General features: G+C 33.9%; 1 non-coding gene across 1 annotated transcript; it reads right to left on the bottom strand.

Moving 5' to 3' along the window:
• Positions 1-235: 235 nt before the first annotated feature.
• LOC133802790 (small nucleolar RNA R71) lies at positions 236-342 on the bottom strand. Its single transcript, XR_009877537.1, has one exon. It is a non-coding gene; the product is annotated as a small nucleolar RNA R71 (small nucleolar RNA).
• Between the last annotated feature and the right edge of the window lie 13,966 nt (positions 343-14,308).

Below are 14,308 nucleotides of genomic sequence, written 5' to 3'. Positions count from 1 at the left end.
TAGTGGGCTGCCTATTGAGGATCCTCATCTTCATCTTCGTTCATTTTTGGAGGTGAGCGATTCTTTCAAGCTACAAGGAGTGAGTGACGAGGCCATAAGGTTGAAATTGTTCCCTTTCTCTTTGAGGGATCGAGCTAGAGCTTGGCTCAACACCCTTCCTCCCGACTTGGTTACTACATGGAATGAGTTGGCTGAAAAATTCTTGATGAAGCACTTTCTTCCTACCAAAAATGCCAAGTTTCGCAATGAAATCATGTCTTTTTAGCAGCTGGAAGATGAATCCCTTTGTGAAGCTTGGGAGAGATTCAAAGAGTTATTGAGAAAGTGCCCACACCATGGGATTCCGCATTGTATACAAATGGAAACATTCTATTATGGGCTCAATTATTCCACTCGCATGGTGTTGGATGCTTCAACTAATGGGGCTATTCTCTCTAAGTCCTAAAATAAAGCCTATGAGATTTTGGAAAGGATTGCGAGCAACAATTACCAATGGTCCAATGCTAGAGCATCAACAAGTTGAAAAGTAGCTGGTATACTTGAAGTGGATGCATTGACAGCTTTGACCGCTTAAATTTCTTTAATGACTAACCTTCTCAAGAACATGAGTTTGGGGGGAATGGTACAACCAGCTGATATGGGACAAGTTGCTGATGTGTCTTGTGTTTATTGTGGAGATGGGCACATATTTTAGAGTTTTCCTTCGAATCCCGCTTCGATTTGTTATGTGGGGAATCAAAATGCCAACCATAATAACCCATACTCAAACTCTTATAATCCAGGGTGGAGGAAACATCCAAATTTCTCATGGGGGGGGGGGGGGGGGGTTAGTTCAAGCAGAGCACCAATGCAAAACAAGCCTACATATCCACCAGGGTTTTCTCAACAACCACCAAGAGCTCAACCACCTCTTCCTCAAGTGTCTCAATCAAGCTCATTAGAGAGTTTAATGAAATAATATATGTCCAAGAATGATGCTGTGATTTAGAGCCAAGCCGCATCATTGAGGAACCTAGAGATTCAAGTGGGGCAGCTAGCTAATGAGCTAAGGACTAGACCTCAAGGCACCATGCATAGTGATACCGAAAATCCAAGGAGAGATGTTAAGGAGCATTGCAAGGCAGTCACCTTGAGGAATGGTAAAAATCAGGAGTTGAATGAGGATAATCCTAAGAGCAACAGCAAGCCCACTTCAATCCAAAGTAGTGTGGAAAAGGAAGAAAGAGTTGTGAGTTCGAAAATGTCAAATACTGATCCTGAAGCAATTGCTGCAGTAATTCCTCAGCAAAATGCAACAGAGAAGCCTATGAGTAAACCACCTTTACCATTTCCTCAGCTATTTCAAAAGCAGCAACAAGATGGTCACTTCTGAAGATTTTTAGATGTTTTGAAACAACTTCACATCAATATACTATTGGTGGAAGCTTTGGAACAAATGGCCAACCATGTGAAGTTTTTGAAAGATATTTTAACTAAGAAGAGGAGAGTTGGAGAATTTGAAATGGTGGCTTTGACTGAAGGTTGTAGTGCTATATTGAAGAATAAAATTCCTCCTAAATTGAAAGACTCGGGCAGCGTTACAATTCCTTGTTCTATTGGTGATAAAGATGTTGGTAGAGCACTTTGTGACTTGGGGGCTAGTATCAATTTGATGCCCATGTCGATTTTCAAGAAGTTGGGAATTGGAGACGCAAGGCCAACCGTAGTCACTTTGCAATTAGCGGATCGATGGTATGTTGATTTTGTCAACAATTTTGGTGAGTGGTTTAGAACCACCTGATTTAAATAGGCAATAAATTAAGAAATTCTTTCATGATGTGAGCTTTTATTATTGGGATGAGCCCTATTTGTACAAGCAATGTCCAGATCGAATCATGAGGCGTTGTGTGCCTGAGGATGAATTTTCGAGTATACTAGAGCATTGTCATTCAACTCTTTATGGTGGACATTTTGGTGGGCAAAGGACAACAACTAAGGTTTTTCAATCGGGGTACTATAGGCTTTCTATTTTCAAGGATGCTCATGAATTTGCTAAAAGATGTGATCAATGCCAACGTATTGGAAATATTTCAGCAAGGAATGAAATGCCTTTGAATTGCATCCTTGATATGGAATTGTTCGATGTTTGGGGAATTGAATTTATGGGGCCATTTCCACCGTCATTCGAAAATTTGTATATCTTGGTGGCGGTTGACTATGTCTCTAAATGGGTTGAAGCAGTTGCAAGTCCCACCAATGATTCCAAGGTGGTCATGAAATTCTTACATAAGCATGTTTTCACCCGCTTTGGCACTCCGAGGGCGCTTATAAGTGATGAAGGCACCCACTTTGTTAACAAGATTTTGGAGGCTTTGTTATAGTGTAGTAATTTCTTACACCATATTTTAGTGAAATCTCTCTTGTTCATTCCAGTGTGCTTATTGTTAATTTATTGTTGTTGTTTGGCCAGCAATGACAAGATTGTTTAATTATGTTTGATGTTGGAAGGATTAAATATAATGGAAAGAACTTGGATGACACAAGTCATAATCTAGGTTAGGTTATGTTAGTAAGTAACATAGGGATGTGTTATTTGCCTTGTGTAACTTTTTGAGAATTTAATATTGAATATGCATTCTTAAATCTGATTTGGCATAGGAATATGTTTAATTATGTAAAAGAATTAATATCATAAAATTTGGAAAAGTTTTATGAATGTTTAGTGAATTCTTGTTAACCTGGGAGTTTTGCTAAAATATTGATGCCGCAATCTGTTCAGTATAATTAACATAGGGAGAATTAATAATTCAAGTTCATTTTTCAATCCTCGTGTTTCTTCCGAATTACTTTGTTTAGTTCAATTTTATTTTATGTATTTTTATCTTTTTAATATTTCGTTAGCTTACAACCAACCCATTTAATTGTCAATATCTTTAAGTTGTTTAGTAATTGTTTTGTATATTTTTCTATTTTGCAATCCCTTTGGAGACGATTTACTTATCATTGTATTAATTGTGTGACTGCGTCTACTTGCGTATTTAAATCAATTTTAATTTTCACAGCAATATCCCAAATTATTATTACCTATAAATTCAATTCAAACAAAACACAACAATCAACATGCATAATTTTGTCCATAAACCACCGTAGCACACAAAATTCGCACATGCTACTTCATTAAGACACATGTTCTCAACCTTCTATTATCTATGCAACACACAATTTAATCTCAGAACCTACTTCACTAGGAATAAATATCTAATATATTCAAACTCCTCTAACAGTTTGTTATCACAGAACATATTGAGTTCAAGTTTAATTGATACATACCTCAAACCAAACAACATAGCTAAGGATCCAATATTATCCATGGAGGCTACTTGATAAATGTTTTCCAATACGAGGAAGATGGTCTCGCGAGGGTCAACGGGATCTTGTACAACCCCACTTGATCCTTTAATGGAAAAGAACTGCTTCACTATAAATTTTAAACTAACGCCAATTTTGTTCAATTCATCACCAGTTAACCATTTTGAAGGTTCTGATTGAGCCCCTTCAGCGAGGACAACTATGTGAGATCTAGCTAATGACAAATGTGGGCTTGGTGATAGGGATTTGTGTTTAGACTTCGATGGGTGTGGTGACACTTCAGAGTTCTTTATTAGGGGATCCTACATAATATCATTTAACATATCAATAAAATGTACCCATGTAAAAATAGAATTTTAACATCTGAGCAAATTATTTTATACCTGAAAAGTCACGATTAAATATTTTTGCCAAGGAAGGAATGTGTCTCATGCGTCACCAACATATCATATGTTACCAAAGGGAATCAGGATCTCAAATTCTACTTCTAAGACATCTATTAGCCTAACCCTCACAACTGAATCATCAAGTATAACTCCATGGATGGTCATTTGACCAACCAAGTTTGGTATAATGATGACACCCTTAGCCACTACATCGTCAATATTTTCGGAATACAGTTGCACTTCGTAGCTCAGCGGTGATGGGTTGTCATAGATTGATCGATCATCTTCATCAAAAGGATCATCTGCTGTTTGTTGGACATGTCAATAAAATTTATCGAACCTCTGTGGTTTAGGGGACATGTTGATAGACTTCATCAATAGGATAGTCTTGGTGAAAGAAATCATATGCATTGTAGGGGGCAGGTCGATAGACTTCATCATTTGGATTCTCATAGTATTGCCCTTCATTATCGTTTGGATTCTCATAGTATTGTGCCTCATCATAGTAGTCCCCATCATCGTTTTCCTCATTATTTTCCTCATTTCGAGCTAGTTCCTCTTCTATTGTAGATTTATGTCTCTTTAGCTCTTCAATCTATGCTTTTAGTCGAGCAATATCCTCTTTTGCAATCAATTTCCTCGGTGTTTTTCCAAAGATTTTGGATATTTTGCAGTGAACCTACAAAATAATCAACCAAGTCAATCAATAAATCAAGCTAAATAATTCTTAAAAGAACTCAACTATTATGAAGTATCATACTCGCCACGTCGAACATGACCTGAGTGCTCTGGTGTCCCTAACGCTTGAGTCAAGACGTCATCGCGACCCTAAACTGTAATTTTATCACGACTCAATTTTTCTTTGAGTTCCCCTATTCAAGATATTTTTTGGTCAAATTAGTTTATATAAATAAAACCAATATGTTATAATAAACATAGCACTTACTATCTTATTAGCAATCTTTCGGTCCAAGTCTATCATAAGAACTTTATTATTTTCATGCAATCTAAGCAAAACTTCATATCGCTCCAAATTTTGAATACCTCGTTCTTTTTTCAACAACGTACAAGATAATTAAAGTTTTTGTGCGATAATATAAACCATTGTTTAAACTGTAATATCAATTATCCTTACCAAATCTTCTCTTATATTATCCATTCCTCTGCGAGATGTTCGATGTCTTGACTTCTATTACAATGCACGTGATTTTTGTTCTTTCTGCTTTTTTTGAAACTCTGGAGTTAGACGACCAACTACAAATTCTAACCAATCTTTTTCGTCATGTACATGTTCATACTTAGTTGGAGGAAATTTGAGTTCCTCCATCATGCCCATTTTAGCCAAAGGCTTGATGTATTCGGTAATGAGTTCACTTTTAAAATCCCTCATTATGTTTCTAACTTTTTTCAAAAGCTCACATTTTAAGGACTAAGGAACGTTGTGACCAGCCTAAGAATATAAACAAGAAAAGTAATTAAATTTGAATATCACACTCAAATACATAAATATCATATTAATAATTTCTTACAATGATATCCTCCCATAGACTGTCTTTCAGTTCGGCCGAGACCTTCCTCCAATCACCAAGATTCACAAAAATTGTGCTTCGTACTCTAGATCCAAGGTACGATATCATATGTGTATACTCATCATCTATTGGTTGTCCCAGATCCTTCTATTCAAGATCTTTCTTTATTTCTTTGGCTTTTTGTTGGGTCATATAACACATTTTTGTTTTACCACGACCCTTTTTCTCATTGTTATCTCCTTGATCTATCATTTGCAACATATAAATCAATTGTTGGGATTTGTGCCCTTAAAGCATATTTCTATACGAACGATTACTGTTAATTAAATAAAATCAATATTTTCACTCATATTTGTATTTAATTATACATGCCATTTATCATGAAGATCCAATATTATTGATGTGGTCTTGAATTAAGTATATGTATAATAATATATAGAAGAGGATTTAATTCAAGATAATAATATAAAAATTTTCCGTAATCGCTAAATAAAAGTGAGGAATTTATTTAATAAAGATTATGAGTACGGTTTATCTTCTGTTTATGATAGAGTAGGTTATCCAGGCTGTTAAGTGTAGAGACACAGAGAGATAAATGTACCGAATACAATATAGATTGTATTGGACTAGAACACGATGAAAGAAAGAACTTCTCATAATCTCTGTTAAAATATAGAAGTTCATTATTCATCAATCGATGGTAGTTTGAGACTTGACCTCAATCTTGAAGTGAGTAATGAACTCCTAATTGTGCTTTTATGAGTTTTGACTTATCAGATAAGGTTCAATATTCCTACGACATAATTCTTGATATCTTGGAGTCATAGAACTACAAGTGGCTGGGAACATACTTCACATATATGGAATCTGCTCCTTACTTAAAATGAAAGCAGATTAGTTGTTCCTTTTAGTGTTGATTCAGGGCTTGGACATAGAGCACTCAATTTATGTTGGAGAACAGAAATTTCATTCTATAATTAAATTTATAGAATAATGTTCATTAGAGGATAAATGAAACTAATTGACAGAGACATAATTAGAGAGGTTAACATACATTAAGACCTATCTTTAATTATGAACAACTAGCAGATTGTCATAACTTATGCAATGATTAAATCAATGGACGACTTTATAGTTATAGCTTTCAATAATATAAGATTGTAGTTTTGAGAGTTCAAGTATGAATTTCTAGTGGAATAATTCATAGTTAATAAATTAATTAATGGAGCTAAGAGTTAGTGAAATTAATTAAATTATTGGAGATTAGAACTACGGGTCCACACTGTCCCCGTACCAGCTCGATAACACAGAGGTATGATTTTGGTATTAAAATGAAATAGTTAAAAATAATAAAGTATTATTTTTTAATCTCACATTTTAATACTATTTGTGAAATAATATTTAAAATATTATTTATGAAATAATATTTAATGGCAAATAAAATTATATTGATAATTTTGTGAAATGAATTTTTATTAAAAAATAATTTAATCATATTTAATTTTGTGGTATAATTGTTAGGAATATATTTTAGAAGATCATAAATATTTTTATGTATGTTTCATTTATTAAACGAATTAACATATAAAACAACCTAGAAACATGTTTCTAATGAATTTCATAAAGTAAATCAAATAACATAGTTTAAGAATCTTACTTTTACGCAGCGGATATTGAGACTCATCCTTTCACTCTTTCTAACCCTTGTTCCATTCTGTCACAGAGTAATAATAAGAGAGTGAACTTGTTCTTCCACAATTTCCTTTGATCATCTAGACTAGGGTGGACAATTCTCAACACACGAGGTGGGAAAATTATGGAGAAGAAGAGAGTAGTGATGGCTGGTCACAATAGGTCTCTTTTGAGCCTAGGTTTTTGCTATAAACACACTTACTTGACAACCCCAGACTTAAGTCCCTATTTATAGCAACATTTCAGGGTTAATTTAATTTAATCAAATAATTAAAATAATAGCTTAAAAATCCCTATATGGCTGAATATTAGATATTTTGCTAAGCCTTGGAATTTTTCCATTTTTAAATTCAAAGCATAAAAGCCTTTAAATTCAAATACTATTATTTTCTATAATTATATAATCAAACAAAACCCTTATTAATTAATTAATTAATTAAATATAATATAATATATATAAATATTAAAAACATATTTTTTATTAATTTTTTTTATATATAATTATAATTATATTTAAATAATAATTAATTAATTAAATCATTTATTCAAATTAACTAATTATAATTTGAATGTGATTTAATACCATTTATCAATTTGACACCAATTTGTCATAATTAATAAATTTACCCAAAATTCTCTTCTATTTTCTAAATTCCCCATCTTAATAAAATTGTCCAAGATTGACATAAAGTAATTTTGACAATCCTAATTGATAATTTAATCAATTAATCGAGACTATTGAGATGATTTATTCAAAGGCATAGTGGGGACCATGGATCCATGAATTCAAGCTCCAATAAGTTACCATAAAATTATTATCGAATAATTTCACTACGTTATTAATTCCTTGTGACTCCACTAAAGACTTGGAATTACACTATTGAACTCACAGAATGATTTGCACTTAACATAAATACGTTATCCATTGTTACAACCATAATTTGTCATTTAATCCTCTATAGATGATCTACAGCTAAGTCGGGTACAAATAACCGTTTTACCCCGCATTGTATTTTATCCTTAAATACCACAACTAAGTTCCTTGTAAATGATATTTCTGTGAACTTTAATCACAGAAATGAGTACTCAATCATTTAACTCGTTGAACCAAGTGATAAGGTGATCATCATTTCACTTCTTGCTAGAAGCTATAGATGTTCATAGATATGATTAACACTCCCACTCGATTATACTACCAAGTCCCCAAGATGTAAGTATGGGCTAGTCTGTAGGGTAAGCTGGTAACGAACAAATCAAAGGACTTGAATAATACAATAAGTTAGATTAATAACCACTCATAATTGAAATTTAATTGACCTATGGTCAATTTATGATATGACTATATTAGATAATAACGGTACATTTACTTATCTATCTAAAGTCAATATCAGTCTAGTCCGATGTAAAATATACATCCGATCTTATTTACTTTGCTAATGTTCTGGAAAGAACATAACACTATAATGTGTAAGTAGATCATATAGTAGATTGGTAAGTAAGTGTAAATCCTGTGTACTACTAATATTATGAGTAACTTCTTTTGATCATATAATTATATTTATATTCCATTGTAATTACGTCACTATAAATATGATTAACTATATGCTCGTGATTTAATAGTAGTTTATATTAAATAAATAATCATGAAAATAAAACATGTGAGCAAAGTGATTGACCAAGTGAAAAATGATTTCTATTTTTTTATTGATAATAAAATGAGATTACAAAGAAATTGAGTTTTAATTAGGGCATAAACCCCAACAATTGTATACTGCATAAAATAATATGATAAAGGCCCAACAAGTAGCATTTCATAGAGAAAATACCATAGGGCCCCAAGCCCTGTAGTTGGCACCAACCACAATCCAAATGGATCGTGGGCCACGCATAGGCCCAATGTGATTAGGGACAGGTCTTCTTTTGATTGTCATGTTAATAGAATATAACATCATGAGAAGAAAGAGACATCAGATGCATTTAACGTTATTTGCCAATCAAGAAAAATAGAGAACTTTGTTCTCTCTGAATTGTGAGAGGAACACTTTCTCATATGTTGAGATTCAAAAGTGTGTTCTTGAGTATCCTATGAAATAGCATAGACATCCATCTATCTCCTTCTCTTTGTGCGACATATTATTGAAGATGGTGGGTTAGGAGGCTAAGACGGTATTTGATCTATACGTGTTCTACCTATAGAAAATATATTTGTAAGTTTCTATTTAATTTAGATTCCTGCACATGAGAAAGATCACATTCTAGTTATGGTTCAAAAAGTGATTCGTTCTTATGCTTTAACAATTAAAATTATTGCACTAAAAATTATCCTATACTTCCGCTTCACTGTCATTCACATGATAAAAAACCAACAATTGGTACCAAAGTCATGGTTGAGATCATGTGTCATGAATTTGATCTGTATTTATTTTGAATGTATGAAAACGTAAAGTACATGTTTTATGAGTGGGCTTAAGGGTTATACTTATTTCTATTATATTTTGAATATGTTGAAATGGATGTGATGAATGAGATTGATCATTAACTATATGGTTCTCTTTGTTGTTGGTTTTGTTCTTAATTTTTGAATTAGATTCAATGTACACCCATATTATTTTGTTGGATATATGTTGTTTGTAATTCTCTAAATTTATAGTTTCTAGAATTTGAATTATGTTCTTGAATTAAGATGTTATTCAATAGGATTGAAGATAACCAAAATTGTTTTGGATTTATTTATTATTGTATTCGTATAAAAAAAAGGAGTTTTTTTTTTCTCACGTTTTTAAGCCGTGAGTTTTGATCATTATTAAAATGGTTAATCAATATATTTTTTTTTATATATAGGCTTGTCGTGAGTTTATTAATTGATCTGCAATGATCAATTAATTATTTGTTTTAAGGAAAAAGGTTGTTGCCGTAATGCTAAGGTGATGCAACATTTAAGGAGATTTATGTGCATAAAGTGATCAGATTTGATCAAATTGCCGTGGTGCACATTTTGAACAAAAAGGAGTTTTTGTTATTTAATTAATTATGATTAAATATTTAATTTAAATTTAAATAAATATTTTAATATGTGGTATTATCAGATTTATGAGAAATATTTGAGTTGTTAGTAGAATGACTCAATCTTTTTGTTTAAGAAACAAAAAAATAATATTCTTGTAACGCCTTACTTCTTTAGAGCCGTTACTAAGTGAGTTTAAAATGTGCAATTAACTCGCTAATCGAGGTTTTAAGTCAAAAGTGTAATTAAACCATAAACAGAGTCATATACATTGAAAATAATTCCATTTATTGAAAATCATAAAGCATTTAACATTTGGGATCCCAAAATACTGTTTAGAAATTTTTACAACTAAAAAATATAACCAGAGTCGGCTAAACGACAAAATCTAGGTTTGGTACAATCATCTCCCAAAATACCCCTAGCCGTGGCAGCCAGGCCGGCCAAACATGTACGCGCCGCTTCACGCTTTCCGTACTCATGGTTGGTTGACTTTCCCCTTGCCCTTACCTGCACTATAGAGCAACCGTGAGCCGAAGCCCAGCAAGAAAACCCTCATAAGAAAATAACATAAGCATATTTCACATTCAACATATAATCAGGCCATCATTAGGCTAAACACGTACGACCATACTGTCCCAGGCACTTTACCAGGCCCTTGGTTCGCAGTCCACACCGTGAGGATATCCTAGGTACCCTTTAGGGTCTCGCCCTGGCAACTCGCACTCTGCGTGCTAAACGCTGCTCCCAGCCCCTTGCCATTCTCGGCCTTCGCCGTTCCCGACCCTTGCCATTCCCGGCTCTTGCCGTTCATTCACATATATGCACACATAGCATAATTAAGCAGATACTTAAACACGTATAAACTCAATCAAAGGGGCTACGCCCTGCAACACAATCATATAGGGCTGTGCCCTGCAACACAAGCTCTACGGGTACATCAGCTTTCTTACCTGTGTCCCGAGCTTTACAAGCACCGATGTCCCGAGCACAGTCCCCTAGTCCGAGCTTCACTGAAACCCTAGTCACAACGCAACAACAATACCCATCCATTAAATAACTTTGGGTCATAATTCTAGTTTATGGGACCTTGAATTCTATCAATCTAGGTCACAAAATCCATCCCAAGTCTTAACTTTTGGATTCCCAAGCCTAAAACCTCTTTATAGCCCAAAAATGCACTAAGCGCCGTGGCCCGCCCCAAGTCAGAGACCTCCAACCCCAAAACAGGGCAGGTGCGTCGCGGCCCAAGCAAGGGCATGCTGTGCCCTACCCTTCTTCCTGGCCACCAAAATGCTCTAGAGGGCCGCGGCTCAGCAAGAACAATGTCGTGGCCCGACCCTTCGAACCCAGAAAAATCCTCCATTTTTACCATGAAAACCCAGCCAATTTACCCCAAAATCAACCTAACAATCCCACTCAATCATCACAACATTTCCCGAGCAATCCCAACAGAAACTAACCCAACAACTCACCCAAATAATCAAGAGAAATTCCCAACTTAGCTTACATGCAACATTCTAAAATACTGGCAGCAATTCAACACAACTCAACACATTTAAAAGCTTACCTTGAGCAGAATTGAATCCCTGAGTTAGGTTCTTAAGTTCCAAGCTTCTAGCTCCCAAATTCCAAGCTCAAAATCCTTAATCTTTGGTTAGTTTCCACCAAAACTCACTAAGCTTCCAAGAGAGAAAAGGAAACCGAGAAATAGAGAGAGAAAGGGCAGGTTTAGAGAATTCTCAATGTTTCTTATGTTTTGTTTTATTTAACTTAGTCTCTAAGGTTACCTCAAGGCTCGGGGTACCAAAAACGTCCCCGAGGGAGAAATGGTAAATTTCCCCAATATTCCCTCCTAAACATTCTCTCTTCAAATATATCTCCAGATATTTATTTCCATAACCCGATAACCCCATAAAACGTCTAATACCCGAAATACCCCATATTTATTTCGACCCCGTTGTGACTTTCTAGCTAACAGCTCCCTAGGGCTGTCTCAGATTGTGCAATGCAGATATATCACAAAAATATCACAATTATTACAATTATCACATTTATGCCCTCAACGGGCTAAAATTACAAACATGCCTCTAATAACCAAACGGGGCCCACATGCATATTTAGTTCACCTAAACATGCATCTCTAATCACATATTCATACAAATTCACACATTCTTATAATAAATCACTTATTTCCCTCCAGGCACACTAATCGAGGCCCTAAGCCTAATTTGCAAATTTGCGACGCTACAATTCTCCTCCTTTAAACTAGGGAAATTGGTGATGGTTACCAAATTCAAATTTGAATTAATTAATTTCAAAATTTAAAAATTAACTGTAATTAATAAAATTATTTAATTAATTAATTTATTACAAAATAAATTGTTAATTTTTAATTTTGGGAAACAATACATTTATGTCAAAATTAAGAAAGTGAATTGTTCACTTTTCTAAATTTTATTATTGGGAATATTTGACTATTAAATTAGTCAAATACATTGTTAATGAAACAAGATTATTAGTTTTCATTTCTTAATGAAAAATATATGATTTATTGAAATCAAATATTGGCTTAAGAAATCACTAATAATATTAATAATTTATTTTCATATAGAGACATGAAATTTTTTGAACACCTTAATTGGAGTCAAAATTTAGTTTATAGAAACTAATTAATTATTAATCAAATATAATTTGAGTATTTATAATCCCAATAATTTTAATTGTAATAATAGTTTAAGAAACTATTTATTATAAATAAAAATAATTATGAATTATTTTTCCCAAAAATTTGATAATGATTTTGGAAACTATTAGTTATTAAGTAATAATTTATGAAATTATTATTTAATAACTGGTAACCACTTTTCATTAGTTATTAATTAATAATATATGAAATTACTATTTAATAAATGGTAACCACTTTCCATTAGTAATTAATTAATAATTTATGAAATTTGTTGCCCTGTGAAATTGGCCAACGGTCATATACATAGTATACGACACCTTTTGAACAAAATAAAGATAATATACGACAGAGTACAAATATCTAAACAGACACAGAAATTTATAGTGGTTTAGTCCTGTTCTGATGAACAGTAATAACCTAATCCACTTAGTCTTTAGTATTGATCACTCGATAGACAATTTACAAAGATGAACTGAAGAGTTCACTTGTCACAGATTTGCCCAGAGTCTCTCCCCTAAAAAATATCCCTTTAAAAATTGATCTCCCACCCCTTAAATGAAGCTTTGTGTCCTTTATTTATAGTACCCAGGGGCTGTTACATGAACAACAAGACTGGGGATCATTGTTTGTTACACGATAATTGTGAGTGGAGATACGTGTCCATCTCCCCATGATTATGAGAACGCGGGTCTTCTTGTTGTTTCTTTAGATCGTGGTTGATGATGCACGATTGAAACCTTTAGGAAAACGCTAAGTCTTGGTTGGTCTATGAGACTTAGGTGCTAGGACTGATGACCATTTAGAGCTTGGGTGCTAGGCCTGATGACCCTCTGGGTGCTAGGCCTGCTGATCTTCTAGGTGCTAGGCCTGATGACCTTCTGGGTGCTAGCCTATTAATCTCAGCTTGAACGAGTGCGGACTTTATCCAACAAAGTGTATTTGGGAGTTTAGGCCGACCACCCTATGCAAAATAGGGTGGGCCAACCACCTTATGCAGTCCTTGAGCATGCCGGGCCAACCACCCCTAGGGGTTAGGGTCAGGCCGACCACCCCTAGGGGCTAGGGCCAGGCCGACCACCCCTAGGAGGTTTAGGCCTGGTTGACTTCCCTATAGGTCCTAGACCTTTCAATTTTTGTTCGTTGGTCTTTTTTCAATACTTTGCCGTTTTTCCATGACTTGTGATGCCATGTGCCGCTTTCTTATTCGCCACGTCATCTCTTGAATTTTGAGGGATAACATTCGCCCCCAAGTTAATCATGTTCAACATTACTGTAAACTTGATCTGGCCCGAGAATCATATCGTAATAGTACTCTAACAGCAAAGTCCCTCGGGACATTACGTAGTACTTTTATCAACTATCGATAATTTGCTCAGCACATATTTTTCAAGGATAATTGTAATTCCTAAAACTAATTATATTTTTCAAGGAATTTTGAAGTCCTAAAAATATGATATATTTTTCAAGGAGTTTTGAAGTCCTAAAAATATAATATATTTTTCAAGGATTTTAATTCCTTAAAATATAAATATATTTCAAGGAATCTGAATTCCTAAAAATATAAGATATTTTTCAAGGAATTTGAATTTTTAACTATACCAGATATTTTTCAAAGAATTTGAATTCCTAAAAATATGGTTAGCCTGAGAGGCTATAAGTA

Source organism: Humulus lupulus, chromosome 9, assembly GCF_963169125.1.
Source record: "Humulus lupulus chromosome 9, drHumLupu1.1, whole genome shotgun sequence".
Taxonomy (NCBI): Eukaryota; Viridiplantae; Streptophyta; class Magnoliopsida; order Rosales; family Cannabaceae; genus Humulus; species Humulus lupulus.
Note: the sequence above shows the minus strand (reverse complement) of the source record. Positions and strands in the feature narration are given on the sequence as shown.